This window comes from Macadamia integrifolia, unplaced genomic scaffold (assembly GCF_013358625.1).
Source record: "Macadamia integrifolia cultivar HAES 741 unplaced genomic scaffold, SCU_Mint_v3 scaffold491, whole genome shotgun sequence".
Lineage (NCBI taxonomy): Eukaryota > Viridiplantae > Streptophyta > Magnoliopsida > Proteales > Proteaceae > Macadamia > Macadamia integrifolia.
Window position 1 is genome coordinate 142,056 of NW_024870465.1, and position 15,696 is coordinate 157,751.

General features: G+C 40.0%; 1 pseudogene; it reads right to left on the reverse strand.

Moving 5' to 3' along the window:
* Positions 1–12,174: 12,174 nt before the first annotated feature.
* LOC122068947 lies at positions 12,175–12,292 on the reverse strand (annotated as a pseudogene).
* Between the last annotated feature and the right edge of the window lie 3,404 nt (positions 12,293–15,696).

Below are 15,696 nucleotides of genomic sequence, written 5' to 3' on the forward strand. Positions count from 1 at the left end.
CAGGGACATTCGGACAGAGGTTCGGATAAGACGGGCTATTTCTAAAAAAAAATAGACTGACCTAAAAATGGAATGAAGAACTCCAAAGCCCTGAAGAATAGTTTAAAGATCCAAATAGAGTTTTAGATCTTAACAAAGATCTCTTCGTAGACTTGAAGAACCTCAAAAAGGGGGGGTTTCTATCTCAAGCATGCTCAAGAACACTTAAGAACACTCAAGGGAGGTGACTCAAGAACATACTTTTTTTGGCTAAAAACTGGATCTAACTAAGGATTTGGATTGAAAATCTTCAAGATCCCAAAGAACACTCAAAGATCCGAATGAGTTTTCAGATCTTGACAAAGATCGCTCCAAAGATCAGAAGAAAATCAAGAGGGGGTAGGGGAGGAAAAATTCACTCTGAAAGGGGACTCAGGTGTCTATTGATGTGTTTTTTCTAAGGGAGAGGGGGTATTTATAGTTTTTTTCAACCAAGTAGGAGAGGGGGAATCCCTTTATCCAGTGGACAAAAGGGGGGCTCTTGTCTAAAGTGAAGAGATAAGATTTTTGTCCAGTGATAAAACGTGGGTTGAAGGCAAAAATGGGTGGGGAGGGCTTTGTTCAGTGGGTAAAAGGGGGTTTTCAAAAAAAATGGGAGAAGAGAGAAATTTTAGCTTGGAAAAAGGTGATTTTCAGAAAAGAGGAGAGAGAAAGTTTTATTGAAAAAGGAAGTTTTTGAAAAAGCGGGAGGAGAGAAAGTTTTACCCAAAAAGGTAGTTTTTGAAAAAGCGGGAGGAGGGAGAAGGTTTCGGTAGAAAAGGCAATTTTTGAAAATGTAAGAGGAGAGAGAAAGTTTTGCCAGAAAAGGTAATTTTCAGAAAAGCGAGAGGAGAGAGAAGGTTTTGTTAGAAAAGATAGTTTTCAAAAAAGCGGGAGGAGAGAGAAAGTTTTGCTGAAAAAGATAATTTTCAAAAAAGTGGGAGGAGAGAAGGTTTTTCCAAAAAAGGGCATTTTCGAAAAAGAGGGAGGAGAGAGAAGGTTTTGCCGAGGTGCGGGTGATGTCACGAGCACGCGAATGCATGGGTGTGCAAGCAATGTGCACGGTGTGCGGGCCATGTGCACAGTGTGCGAGCCATGTGTACATGGTGTGCCGGTACAATGTGCATGATGTGCGGCCACAGTGTGCACGGTGTGTGGCTAAGCCGCGCATAGTGTGAGATGAGGCCGTGCACAGCGTACAATAGGCCCTCGCACAGCGTGCAGCAGACCTGTGCACAACATGCAATAGGCCCGTGCACAGCGTGCAGTGGACTCGCACACAATGTGTGCAGCTAGGCTGGGTGGCTGATGTGCATGACATGCACGAAAAAAAACGTGGTTTTCCAGGAATGATTGCCGGAGATCCATCGGTCCAATTTTGGCGTACCATATATCATCAGAATCGTATTTCTGAGCACTACCATCTCTACGGTCACCTTGACTAGATTCCTTCATATATAAAAAGTCAAAATTGGACCCCTTCCCTCCTACACGGGGATTTCTAGGGTTTCAAACCCAAGAGTGTTTTCGGGGTTATCTGGGTAGGTAGGGGATGAATTTTAGGGTGTTTGGGTCAGGTGATGGATTTTTCCAGGTTTCAAGCGGGACTGTCCGTGCACGTGGCATATGTGTGGGAAGGCATGATTTTCTGGGGATGATTGCCAGAGATCCATTAGTTTGATTTTGGTGTATCGTATATCATCGGAATCGTATTTTTAAGTACTATTTATCTGTATGGTCATCTTGACCAGATTCCTTCATATATGAAAAGTCAAAATTAAACCTTCCTCTCTCTCGTGTGGGGATTTCCAGGGTTTTGGGTAGGGGAATATTTCCATTAGCATCTCTGTCGGTCAGAAGTCGGAAGTCACGTCCAAGATCCATATTTCATCATAGCTAGAGTAGGGTGAAAAAATTGGGTGTCTACAGACACTGAATAAGCCAATCGAGCCACCATTCACTAGCACTAATATTCTGTAAGACACCAAGATTTTACGAATCTACCCAATCCACTTCTTTGAGAACCAAAATTTCTTTGAAACCACAAATAAGAAGTTCCAAAACAAAGTATCATAGGTATTTTAAATCTCCAACTTCAACCCCATACTCCCTCTGTGCACCACAATATGCATTAGATTAGTTAGCTCCGAGGCCATACCAATATATTTTAGTGATGATTTTCCCGTTTTGGAGAGCACCTTTCTCATTTGAAGGTATATTGGAAATAAAATAGGACACTCTAGCCTCCATAACCATAAAAATTGCTTCGCTGAAAAAATCTTGCAATGTAAATGAGATGGAATTTTGCTAGCGTTTGAGCCCCCTCCACCTTGGGAATAAGAGTTATAAAAATTTTATCGATCCCCTTGGGGATTCTTCTTGCCTCGAAGAGCTTAACAACAGTGCTGCCAAACTCATTCCCCACTGTATCCCAACTCCTTCTAAAAGGAGCACCAAGAAACCCTTCAGGATTAGGGGCACTATCCGGATCCATATCCCAAAACCCTTTTAATCTCCTCCCTAGAAGGAATCGCCTCTAGCACCATGTTGTCTAACTCAATTATCTCTTTTGGAATACAATCAAGAAGCTCCCCACGATTGGTCAATAGAGTGGATTTGTGAAAATTTCAAAGAAATCAGATGCATATGCCCCCAGGTTTGAATGACCACATATAACAAACCCATCCTCCCGAATGAGAGACCGAATATTATTTTTTGCATGATGAGTTTTGATTGATAATGAAATAATTTGGAATTTCTTTCCCATCTTTTCTCCATTTCATACTCGCCTTCTCTGCCTAAAGCTTCCCATGATTTTCAACCACCTTAAGGAATTGAGTCTTGGCATTTGCTTCTTTCCTAAACAAATCATATTCAACCTTTGTTGCTCAATGGACTCTTGAATCCCTTCGAGGTCGACTTTGGTAGCTTCTAACTTAACATCAAAATTTAAGAAAATCATTCTCGCCAAACTTAAAGTGTTCTTTTGGAGCTTGATCTTCTTGTACAAGACAAAGATTGGGAAGCCCCTCATCTCTTCTTCCTAAGAAGACTTCACCACATCGTCAAAGGCTGCATGGTCCATCCAAAATCGATGGAATCGAAATAGAGCATTCTGGGCATCAGACTTCCTTCCAAAATCACCACAAGTGGAGAATGATCAGAGAAGGACAAAGGCAACACTCTCTGAGAACAATCCATTAGGGTGTTGATCCACACTTCATTACAAAAGTTACAATCCAGAACTGCTGCTACAATACCCTTAGATTACCATGTGAACTTCTTTCCCTATGAAGGCACCAAAATTGGATTTGTTGCATCCACCATTGCTAATCCATCATTGAATCTACTCCAATCACTATTTTTATGAGAGAATAGGTAGCCTTGAAATCACATACTACTAGTTAAGGTAACCCGAATGATGAAACAACCACCAACTCAGACCATAGATCCCTCCTCTTTGCCTTGAAACAACTAGTGTGAAAAGAGACACCACAACCATCTGCCCTTCCCAGAGAACAGAGAGAGACATATGTTTGCGCCGACATCTGCATTACCCTAGGGTGAGGAGCACCTAGTTTCCATATAATCCAAAGGTTTGGTTCTTCCTATTTCTCTCATTTTGAATTAGATTTGCAGTATAGCCCATACTATAAAGAATAGAGTTGGGAATACTGTAACCTTTACCATTGGCTCAGCCATACAAACCACATCGAATTTGTTCTCCCACAAATATGAACTCAACTTGAAGCAGTGACCCAATTCATCCCATAAATATTCTTAAAGAACACTCACATCAAGAACTTTGAGCTATAGTACGTTTGTCAGACTGTTTAGTCTCACTGCCTCCCTTATTCTTCTTATTAGTTCGCTCCACCACGATACCTTGTTGTTTACCCCTCAAACTGCTTCATCCACTTCCCTCATATCAGGAAAAATAGCTATCCTACCTCCTTGGAAGTCTAATATAGGAATAACATCCACTATTCGCTCCACCTTACCGGCATTTTCTCTTTGGGCTGATTTGGCTGATGTCAGACCACCACATAGCAACAAACCTCTTTCTCCTTGGCTCAAAGCATGCATACAAACCACTTCTTGAACCTTATCAAACAGTTTCTCTTGCACCACACGATTTGTTCACTCCTTGCTTCTATCGTAGACAACCGAAATGGAAGCCATATTGGCAACATGCTCTGAAGACTCACCATGACTCTCAGACTCATGGATAGCACCTTCCTCCAAGGGTTGCTCCAAGTTCTCATTTTTTGACCCAGTTAGATCCGCACTAGAATCCACCTCACATTGATAAGGAATAATCTTCTTATTCGAATTCCTACCAAAAGAGTCCTCCTTATTCCTAATCTCTTTATGCTGCAAAATAGGGCCTAACTTATTAGACCCTTAATCCATTCCCAAGTTGTTTGCATGCAATCCACCCCTTCCCTCATTATATTGCTTTAGAAAGGACTCTTCCCTTTCATGTCCAGCTATATGCTAACCCTTATCTCCCCTACAAGAGCTCCTCATCAACTCGCCTGAGTTAATTGGGCTCAACCATGACCCAGTCGAGTTAACTCCATCTTCCTCCTGTTGGCAACAAATTGCACGATAGAAAATTAATACATGTGCGGGCATTCCGGAGTCATACAGGCTCGAGAGAATGGTCATAGATTATACCAACTTCTAACCAGGGAGAAAGTGAGGTCTTTCCATGCCTCGATCGCTCCAAGGACATAAAAATAAAAAACAAACTCATGGAATAAATAGAAGAGGAACTCCATCCATTAAAATTGATCGAAGAAGAACACAATACATTACATCAATCATGGAAAAACAAGGGACTGCCATAAATGTATACTGATAAAACCATAATGAAACATAGGTCGTTATGGTCTTTAAGACAGCCATGACAAAGGATAGGCCATCATGGTATTGGCTAAGAGATAGAACTAATCTATTGAGAATACAAAGTAAAACTAATCTAAGGAAATGTAGAAATATAGACTAAACTATCCTACTTGAAAAGGAAAAGATAGTTGATGCATTGTGTAGTTTGTTCGATCAGTTAGAGATCTCTTCTCCTTCCATTGAAGCTCTTCTTATAGTTTTATTTGAAAGATTCTGCTCTTTTGGCAGTTTCATAACTGCAAGAACCTATATGTCATGCCCTTAGTGGGATACTTATTGGAATTAACTCCCTTGATTGGTTGCAATTGCCTTAACCACTCAAGCCATATTTTTGTAACTCCCTTGGAACTAAACCACGTTTGTACGAATGATGTTGATTGATAATTGATCAACTGATCGAAAGGTCAGAATTGTCCAGCTGATCGTAAAAAGTCACAATCGATCAGTTGACCGTAAATAGCCACAATCAGTCAACTGACCGTAAAAAGCCACAATCAGTCAGATGACCATAAATTATCACGATCAGTCATCTAACGTATTCAATCAGTCTGCTTAAACAACCTAATGGTTATTCTGACCGATCAACTCCTTAATACAAGGTCCTCATTTTTTAGTCAACTTGATTACTGGTCAGCTTAATCGATAAGCTCCTTAACACAATCGGTCAATAAATTGATGTCGGATTGATCATTCCATTAGTACATGTCTTGTAGGGATAGATTTGCTAAAATGGGTACCAACACCTCCACATAGTTCGCACCTAGGATGGTAACAAATCTCTCTTTCTCCTCTTTGGAAACCTTATCCAGCTGCTTCATCCAACACATTATTATCTAATGACCCAACTTCTTACAGTAGCCGCACTTTGCCATGCCGCCCTCATAAACCATGCTTTTCCTGAAGCAAAACTCTTTGCATGAACTAGGTTCCTTCCGTTCCACCTAAATTTCCTCCACATGGGCACAGTATTCTAAATCATTAATCTCCACCAGAACCCTAGAAAGTTGTCCAAGAATCCCTTGGTGAGTACGGTGATCTAGAGCCAGTGGACGACCAACAACCTTTACCATTGAGAGCAAGACATTCTCGCAATAGTACTCTAATGGCAAATCGAGGAACCTTACCCAGTCCAGTTTGCTCTTCACCTATTTCTCATGTGTTTTTTGTCACTAAATCATGTTTCTCTGTACCTTGAACCTAAAGCTTCACATCTCTTCTAGAAAAAAAAAAAAAACATAGCTCGCTTGACATATGCCATATGCACCACATTATTTGTAATAATATATTTATTGCTTTCCAAGAAGTGTGATCCTTGTAGGGCCCTGTTGATCTCCATCATCTTTGTGAGCCCATATTGGCCCTAGTGGATCATCTTAATGGCATCCAAACCCTTAAACTTGGAAAAAATGGTAGTTTCACCTAATAACGTCTAGATTTAGCATGTGAGGGAGAGAGAGATTTGGACCTATAGATATTTTAGAAACCCAAAGTCCCAAATCATCTAACCCGTCAAGTGGTCAAACAAAAACCATGGCCTTGTGGCCTTATAGGTCAAGGTTTTCTCTCTTCCTTCTAGTTTTAGTTCTTCTTTACTTTTGCTTTGAACACTTTTGTAATTGGTTTTATTTAATTAATGCAATGTCTTTTATTTTTATGGTTCATGTTATTCTAGTTATTAAGTTGTAATAATTTTAATTTAATAGTTCAAAGCTTAGATCTAAGTGGCAAGAACCAAGCTTTGAAGCATCTCTATTAAAGTGCAGGTTTTTCTTTAAGATTTGTTTTCTCTAGGCCTAGCAATTTCAGATTTGATTTATTCCAAATCTGATTTTTAGGGCTGTTAGTATTTCAAATCGATCAAGTTTAATTCAAGGATTGAAGTTTAGGTAAGTAGGCTTCTACATAAGTCTTCTGTGAGACCCAAGAATACGGTAAGTACCAGACCCGCCTGGGAGATCGGTGAGGTGCCCCTACCAAGAATACGAAAAGTACTAAAGGGTTTGGGAGATTGATGAAGGTGTGTAAACTTTAGTCCCACATCACCTAGGGAGAGATTACTGGGCTAGTTAATAACCTCTAGCCTCCTTAACATGGCATAATGTGTTTTAAAGCCTTGACGTCCATAGGCCAAAGAGGACAATATTGTGCAAGGTTAATGGGCTGGGGTGTTACAAATTGTATCAGAGCCGACCCCGATAGCATGTGGGGCCACAACGGGGACAATGTGCTAAAAGGGGGGAAGTTTTTGAGACCCAAGAATATGGTAAGTACCTGACCTGCCAGGGAGATCAGTGAGGGTGTGTAAACTTTAGTCCCACATCACCTAGGGAGAGATTACTGAGCTAGTTAATAACCTCTAGCCTCCTTAACATAGCACAATGCGTTTTAAAGCCTTGAAGCCCATGGAACAAAAAGAATAATATTGTGCAAGGTCAATGGGGCTTGGGCATTACATCTTCTCACCCCCTCTCATTCCCTCTTCTTGCTACACATTCATTCTTAATTTAGGATTTTAATTTTCAGTTTTACTTTAATGGTTTCCCTTTCCCCCAAGGTCTTTGGCTAGACTATGTGTTGGCTTTGCTCCTCGCTAGCCATGGAACCATCCTTTTACTTTGAAAATTTATATTGCATTCCTTTCTCTAAAGCTAAGTAGATAAGCCCTTGTAAGAGTACTCTCTAGTCAAGTAGGGAAGCTCGTACTATTGCGATGCATCCCTTGGGCTAAGTAGAGATACCTACTTATGTGCCTCTCTCTAGCTTTATTCCCTTTTATTTTATTTATTTTATTTCAGCACTTTTCTTTTACTTTTTCTTTATTGCTTTTTCTTTATTTGCTTTAAGTATTTAAATTCCTAGATGATGAATGGTTAGGTTTTTAATTTCAATTTCAATTCCAATTTCCCTAGTTGTGTTGGTTAGGACGTTACTTTAGATGCATGTGTTTTAGGGCGGTAGTTAGAAGTAGATGACAATCATCAATCCATACACTTTCGCGTTACTAGAAGAAGCCAAAAATAAAGTGGTTGCTCTTCTTGTGTTTGACCCGTAGCAATGTTGATTTGTACTCTTGCGGTTACTTTTAAATATCAAACAAGTTTTTGGCGCCATTGCCGGGGAGACAGTTCCATGTTATTTTTCGCTTTCTTTTGGTAAATCAGAGTGCTTTGCTTTTCTTTTTCTTTCATCATTTATTAAATTCTTGAGAAGAACAACTTAAAATAATATTTGTATCGGTGGAGGTCGCACGCTCCATTTTCCTGTGTGATGAGACACCTAGAGTAGAGAGACTTCTAGAATGGACAATTAAGTATGTCCACCCTGTGTGGGCGAGTGGGAGACATTAATTAATTATGGGTCGGACTGGGTCCTGACCCAATTCCTATGTGGATCACCAACTTGGGCTAATCTTAGACCTACTATGATTGGGAACCCTAGCTAGCCAATTCTCTATAAATAAAAGAGTTTTGGCCACAAAGCCAATTAGAGTTTTGACCTAATCTCTAAAGCTTTCTCTAGCCCTATTCTCTTCTGTCTCTCCCAATTGAGAGTGTTTGTCTCCAAGGATCTCCATTGCAATCCTTGGATTTGGAGGGTGGAATATTACCTAGTGATTGTTTAGTGAGATCACCGCAACATTTCATTCATCGTTGTTGGGCGGATCGATGCGTGGTGTAACCCGATCCATTCCACTACGATGAAAGTTGTACTAAGGTAATCTCCAATACTGTAGACACTAATTTTGTCACCCTCCCCTAACTATGATGACATATGGATCTTAGACGTGACCTTTTGCTTTCGATCGACAGAGATGATAACTGACTAGTGTAACTATTCCCAGGAGCATTCCATACTCACCCAAAGTTCCTAGAAAAGCCACGCGTGAGAAAAAAAGGATCCAATTATGACATTTCATATACAAAGGAATCTTGGTCAAAGTGACCGCACAGATGCATAGGACCTGGAATTACGATTCCAATGATCTATGGTATGTCAAAATCAGACCATAGGATCTCCCGTAATCATTCCCAAAAATCGCACTTCAAATACCCTAACCCCACCCATGTGAGGACCCATGCCTTGGCTTGAGTGCACAAACCCCACCTATACGAGCACCCATGCCTTGCCTTGAATGCCCAAACCCCACCCATGTGACCGCCCATCCCTTACCTTGAGTGCCCAAACACCTCCCATGCGAGTCCCATATATGTCCAACCAAGCCTCATGTGCACCCAACTAAGCCCCGTGTGCACATGGCCAAGCCCCGCGTGTACCCAACCAAGCCCCACACATACCTGACCAAGCCCCATGCATGCCTGACCAAGTTCCAGGACGCATGTCTGAGTTCCTGCACCTATGTCAGAGTCCCAACACCTATGTCGGAGCCCCCGCACCCATAACAAAGCTCTTACACCCCTACTGACTACCGGAGCCCCAACATCACTGCTGAAGCTCCAACACCCCTGTTGAGCCTTTTATACCCCCACCAAAACCTCTGACACTCCCATCGGTGATCGAAATCCCTCTTTCGACGACCGGATTAGAGAAGGAATTCCCTCTTCACTTGCCTGTGTACCCTACATTGCCCCGTAAACGTACCCTACACCGCGACCTCTCATTGGTCCAACAAGGAATCTTTTCACATGATTGGTTCAAAAATTTACCTTTCACCCCATTGACTATGGAAAATTACCCTCCACCCTATTGGTTTAGAAAAATTGCTTTTTACTACCATTGGTTAGGAAATTTTCTCTCTCCTCCCTATTGATCCAAAAATTTTATAAATACCCCCCTCCCTTTGGTTTTTCATGCAACAACACACCAACATACCCCACAACAACCCATAATAGTGAAGCTCTACCCTCTCTCCTCCCCTTTCTCCCCTTGAGGTTTTCAAGTCTTTGGAGAGATCTTCATAATCTTTAAATCTTTGAAATGGTCTTCAAGCCTTCGAAACTCTTCAATTCTTTGCTTTTTTGAGTGAGATTTTTGTATAGGAAAAGTTTTTTCTTAGTCTTCCACCCCCCTTTTGAGGTTCTTCCAATCTACGAAGAGATCTTCATAAGATTCCTTTGAATCTTTGAAATGTTCTTTAGGCCTTTGAAGTTCTTCAACCATTTAGGTTTTCAGCCCATCCCTAGCGAAAGCTATGCCTGAGTGCCACCTCTGCCTAGCCCTCCTATAGCCTATCCCTAGCGGAAGCTCTGTCCAAGTGCCACCTCAATCTAGCCCTCCCATAGCATATCCCCAGCTGAAGCTCTGCCAGAGTGCTACCTCAGCCTAGCCCTCCTATAGCCTATCCCCAGCAGAAGCTCTGTCGGAGTACCATCTCAGCCAAAATATAAAAGTAACCATTCCTAGCCTGAACTCTATCCAAATATCATCACAATCAGCATCTCTTGAGAAAGGAAGTTGGAGGTTAAGACCACCTTCTCCTGATCCAAGAAAATCTATAAGAAAGTTCGTACCAACATGAACCAGGGGGTCCACCCCTCTTGACCTAAAATAGGGGTCAAGCTCAGGTATAATTTTTCAACAGAATTAGCACAATGTAGACTTTATATAGACCTTGTCTTAGTGAATATAGTCATTTAAATTCAGTCAATATAAATATGTGTGATAACTTAGCCATGTATGTGGAATAGGAATAATTATAGAAAATGTTCATTCTTAAGCATCTAGTAGAAAGACCAGTTGAACCGGGCAGATTGGGTGCCTAACACCTTTCCAATTCTGTAACGTAGACACTTACCCTAAATCTTTGGACCAGACCAACTTTTGAGCCTTTTTCTCAGTAATTGGGCCCACCCCTAGGTCCTAGGCCCATAACCTTAGGTGGTGACTCCAAACCCTTTTGTATGATCCTGATCCCCGTGTTGGACCATCATCAAATCCCTGTCTCGAAGGATGAACTTTGCACTCTTGGAAAATAGGCCTCCATGTATCTTCGAGTGGCAATACGGCATTGCAGGGCCCATACGGTAAGCATACACGAAACACCCCTCCCTCATGAAAGAGAAAGCGAGGAGAGAGGACGAAATTAATGCAAGCCTTTTTTTTCCTTCTCCACAAAGGATAAAACGGAAACCCATTTTCTCCAGCCGCTACCCTCACAGATACCCATTTATTTTTCGTTTAACAGAACTGAATAATCTCAATGTAACACAGTACAAACCTTGATGGCAGAATTCCGTCTAAAGCATTATGTAGATACCTAAAAATTAAAAAATATAGCAGTTTATGCTTTCCTTGAAAATCAGACCATATTAGAGTCATAATTGGGATTGTCTTAGTTAAACTCCCTACCACATGTATACTAAAAACCATTGACTGGGACACAATGCAAATTAGTTCCCTTAAATATAGAAGCAAGCAAAGAAGCATTCATGGCATAAAGATTGGTTTCGATATGGTCGCTGGAGAGACAAAGAAGGATGGTCATTGTAGTCGGAGATGGAAAGGGGTGAGAGGGAGAAGGAAAGATGGTGTTGTTGGGTGGCAGGAGATATAGAGAGAGTGAGAGATGGGAGAATGGAATAGAGAAGGGAAAATTGAAGCTCAAAACTGCATGTGTTGCTATTATCGATAAAGAGCCATTAGGAAAGAAACTGGGGAGAGAACACTTTACCCAAAAAAAAAAATGGGGAGAAAAACTATACAAAGAGGTAGGTTTTCTTCATTTTTTTTAGTGTAAATATAGAATGTATTTTTTTTTTAAATTATGACAAGGTAGAAGCGGAGAGAACAAATTAACAAAGAAAGTGTTTATAACACCCTAATCTGATATTTATAACCCTACTTGTGGACAGGTAAGAACAAAGAGTAGATGAAGCCAATGCTGGCATGGTTGATAGTAGTGGAGTGCCACCCTTTTTCTTTGTGAGTTTCGGGAATATCCCCATTCATAGGTCCGAGATCCACATCTATGAATTGAAAGGTCCGAAGGATCAACACCTGCAATCAGTTGTTAATCATAGGTCTTCAAGCATTCTAATTTAATAATTGAACCTTTTTTATGGTGATCATGATTTCCAAAATCAAAGGCAATTGATCAATGGAGGAACAATATCACCATTGTTGTTCAATAAGATACCAAAGTGGATGATTGACTCATTCCATATTACAAAATAGAAGTGACCCCACTTGCTTATGTTCAGACTACCAATATCTCTAGGGAACTCATCAAGAGGTGTGGACAAAGAGGTAAATTTAATTATGAGACTAAGTATAGGAGAATAGAGAAAAGGGGTGCAACACGAGGACTTCCCAGGGGGTCACACATCCTAGTACTACTCTCTCCCAAGCACAATTAACTGCAGAGTTCTAATGGAATCTGATGCATTAGTGCGGTATGATCGCACCCAAATCGGTAGGTCCAAACTGGCCAGTTGGTTGGACTGGCAGAAATGTAATTTTTTGGATTTTTGCACTGTGGGACCCACACTTTTGTTGTGCAATTCTCTATTATACTCCTATGGAAAGAGACCTAATTGAGGTATAAAATACATATTTTATGCAAATAAATAAAAATGGAAATTAAATATACAAATTTAACTACATATTATGCAGTTTTCTGGGTTTTAGCACTGTGGGGCCCATACCCTACTGTGCAAATCCCCATTCTACCACTATGTGAATAAGCCCAAATATGGTATGAAATGTATATTCTAGTGCCAATAACTAATGGGGAAAAATAAATTATAAAATTAATCACTTATTAATCAATTAAGTAATATATATATATTAGACTAAGGCCAGCCAAATGGACCCTTAGGTCTATTTGGGCTGCCTTATATAAAGGAAAGTAAAGGGCAGAACCTCGCTTAATCATGGGCTGCTGTAACAGTAAGAGGAAGAGAGGAGAAAGAAGAAGAAGAAGAAGAAAAGAGAAGGAAGAAGAGGAAGAAGGAGAAATAGAAAGGGAACTCACCTACCTTAGGCTACTTTTGGACTAGCACTACTCGTAGGTAAGCTCTATTCTTTTCTATGGTGGAATAAATTTTGTTGTTCAGTTCAATTGGGTAACCAGGGCTTAAGGTTTTACTTAATTGGGAACTCCCAGGAAATCCTTGTGAACAGTACAGATGCTCAATGAGAGAAGGCCTAATGTTGGTGGTCTACTAGAGGACTAACTGGTAAGAAAACCTACCCCTACAAACCTTGAGAATTAGGGTTGCTTCCAATTCAGTCGCAATATCTCAATTAGGGACTAAATTATGGTTAAATGAGTGCAGAACTTTAAACCCTAAAGTGGAATTTTTTTTTTATTAGATGACTTTATTAATTAGGTAATTTTTCCTTGGAAATTTCTATTGGAAATCAATTAAAGGCTGAATTAATTAGGTTAGGTTTGTACTTATAAATGTTGCATCTCAATATGATGGCCAAGCCATGAGAAATACCCTAATTCTACAGATCTCGTTAAATTCTTAAACTATTTTTACAGAATTTGACTATAATAGTTTGGGCATAATTAATTGGAACCTAGAATTGGATCAACTTGGCATTTAACATCTTCTTTACTGACTTAAGGCAAGTAGTGACAATTCAGAATGAAAAATTGATGCAATTTGGGCATTGCAACAACCATAGTACAAAGTATAGCAATGGCAGAATAGGATTTTGTAGAAAACAGGGGAACAAACAGGCCCTGACCAGCCAGCCAATTTATGCCCAGGCAACCTACCGGTTTAGGTTCCAGTGGCTAATTCTATTATATAATGGGTCAGTAGACCTTAAATTCTATTTGTGTGACTGTATACATGATATTTAATAGAATTGGAACCCTAGAAAAGAGAATACAATGCCTAAACTTCTAAAACCCTAATTGGACTATGAAGGTAACCCAGAATATTCTACCAAGGTATGGGACCCACTAAGGGTTGTTTCCCCATAAGCAACCCCAGTAGTAAAGAAAGTCTAGGAAATCTAGAATATAAAGGGAAGAACAGTCAAATGCCCAACTAGAATGGGAATAGGGATATTATACTTAGGTAGGGTGGGGTATAATTATAGAAATTTATTGTATAAGTAATGATTTGGAATATCTTGGGAAATAGGAAAAATAAGTTGTAGTAAAGGAATCTATTTGAAGCAAGGAAATTGGACACCAAGGTGGGTGCCCTGACTTATCTTATGGAGTGTTTTATTATTGTAATCTTTCCTGTGACTCATGCATTATGATTGTGTGTGATGAGCACATTTATGTGTGAAATATTAGGTAGTAAATCATGCATTTTTACATATTTAAAATGGAGCTACCTTAGGTTTTACTCTCTTTTTGTAGGTTTTGTATTTTAAAGGCCTTAAGGACTATCAGGTGCCACATCTCCAATTTTACATGTAAAGAAGTTCTGTTTCTTTTCATCGTTACGAAAAGGACAAAATTCTAAGCAAGATGGACGTGCTGCATTAAAAGTACATATCAGTTTGGTCACCCATACAAGTGATTATTCTTTTTGGGCCAAAAAAAGAATATGGATCAGAACTAAAGCGAGATGCAAAACTAACTCGTTTGCAGTTGTCCCAGGTGTACAAGAAATATTTCAAATGCCAACAAGGATTGATGGACCCCTTTGAGTGATTGAAGATTCATTTTTTGGTAATAACAACTACTCAGCATAGGTGGTGAGTTGTGGTGTGCAAAAATCTCTTGCTCACCAGGAGGTCTTAAGTTCGAACCTCTTGGCTGCTATTTTTTAGAGATTTTTTTTAGAAGATTTTCTCTCTACTACTCATCACTCAAAGCAAGGGGCATGGATGGAACTTCCTACTCAATTAGAAGATGTCCTAATCAATTCAAGCAAGGAATAGTAGGTTGGCCAAGGGAGTTTGTGCACAAGTTGGAAAAGGAGAGAGAAAATAAATAAAAGAAGAGAAAAAGAGAGAAAAAATAGGGAAAAAGCAACCCAAAATCATTGGATCTCCTCTTCTCCCACACGATTTCTATATTCTCTCCTCTCTCCTCCACCTCATCACTAACATATGGAATGTCACACCCCATTTTTAGTAGACCCAACTTACCATTAGGAATACCGATGGTGTGAGTAAGACACATACCTATCTTACAAACCAACTAGGATCTCTGAAAGCACTACCTTAACATTTTCACAATCTCACATCACAAACCAATATAAGCAACAGAATCAAAGTATAGTAGCGGAACCGTAAATAAAATGGGGAAACATTTAATGATAATATAATAACGATAATCGAGTTATTATGTTACATTCATCCATGCCATATAATATAATCTCAAAAAAAATAATATACAATCCACAGTTATATCCAAAAGTATCAAAATATGATGTACAATCTCACGGTATGACTTAAGCACAGTGGTTGTAAGCACAGTCCTAATTGTGCTCCTCCGCTTTTGGAATCCACCAGTCGCTCACACCATACTCTGACCCAGAAGATACTGGGTCACCCACCATTGGTACCACGATACCTGCATCACCGTCTAAAAAGGGGTGTATACATGGGGTGAGCTTTCTAACTCGCTCAGTGAGGGGTGGGGTCAAACACATCCAAGTAAGACAATAGCAGTAATAATATATGATGCACGATTGCAGAAATTAAAATATAGTCCATTATGCTCGTGATATAATTCATTTATTTATTATCCACCTAACAATACAAACTAAGTCTGGTAAATGCTACTACGGTGCATTAGGTTGTATCCTTCGTCTCAGAACCGCCATCGACTATGCAAGGATACAAACCTTAGTAGCGAATAAAAGCCTACCAATCCCCGTATGCATCCAT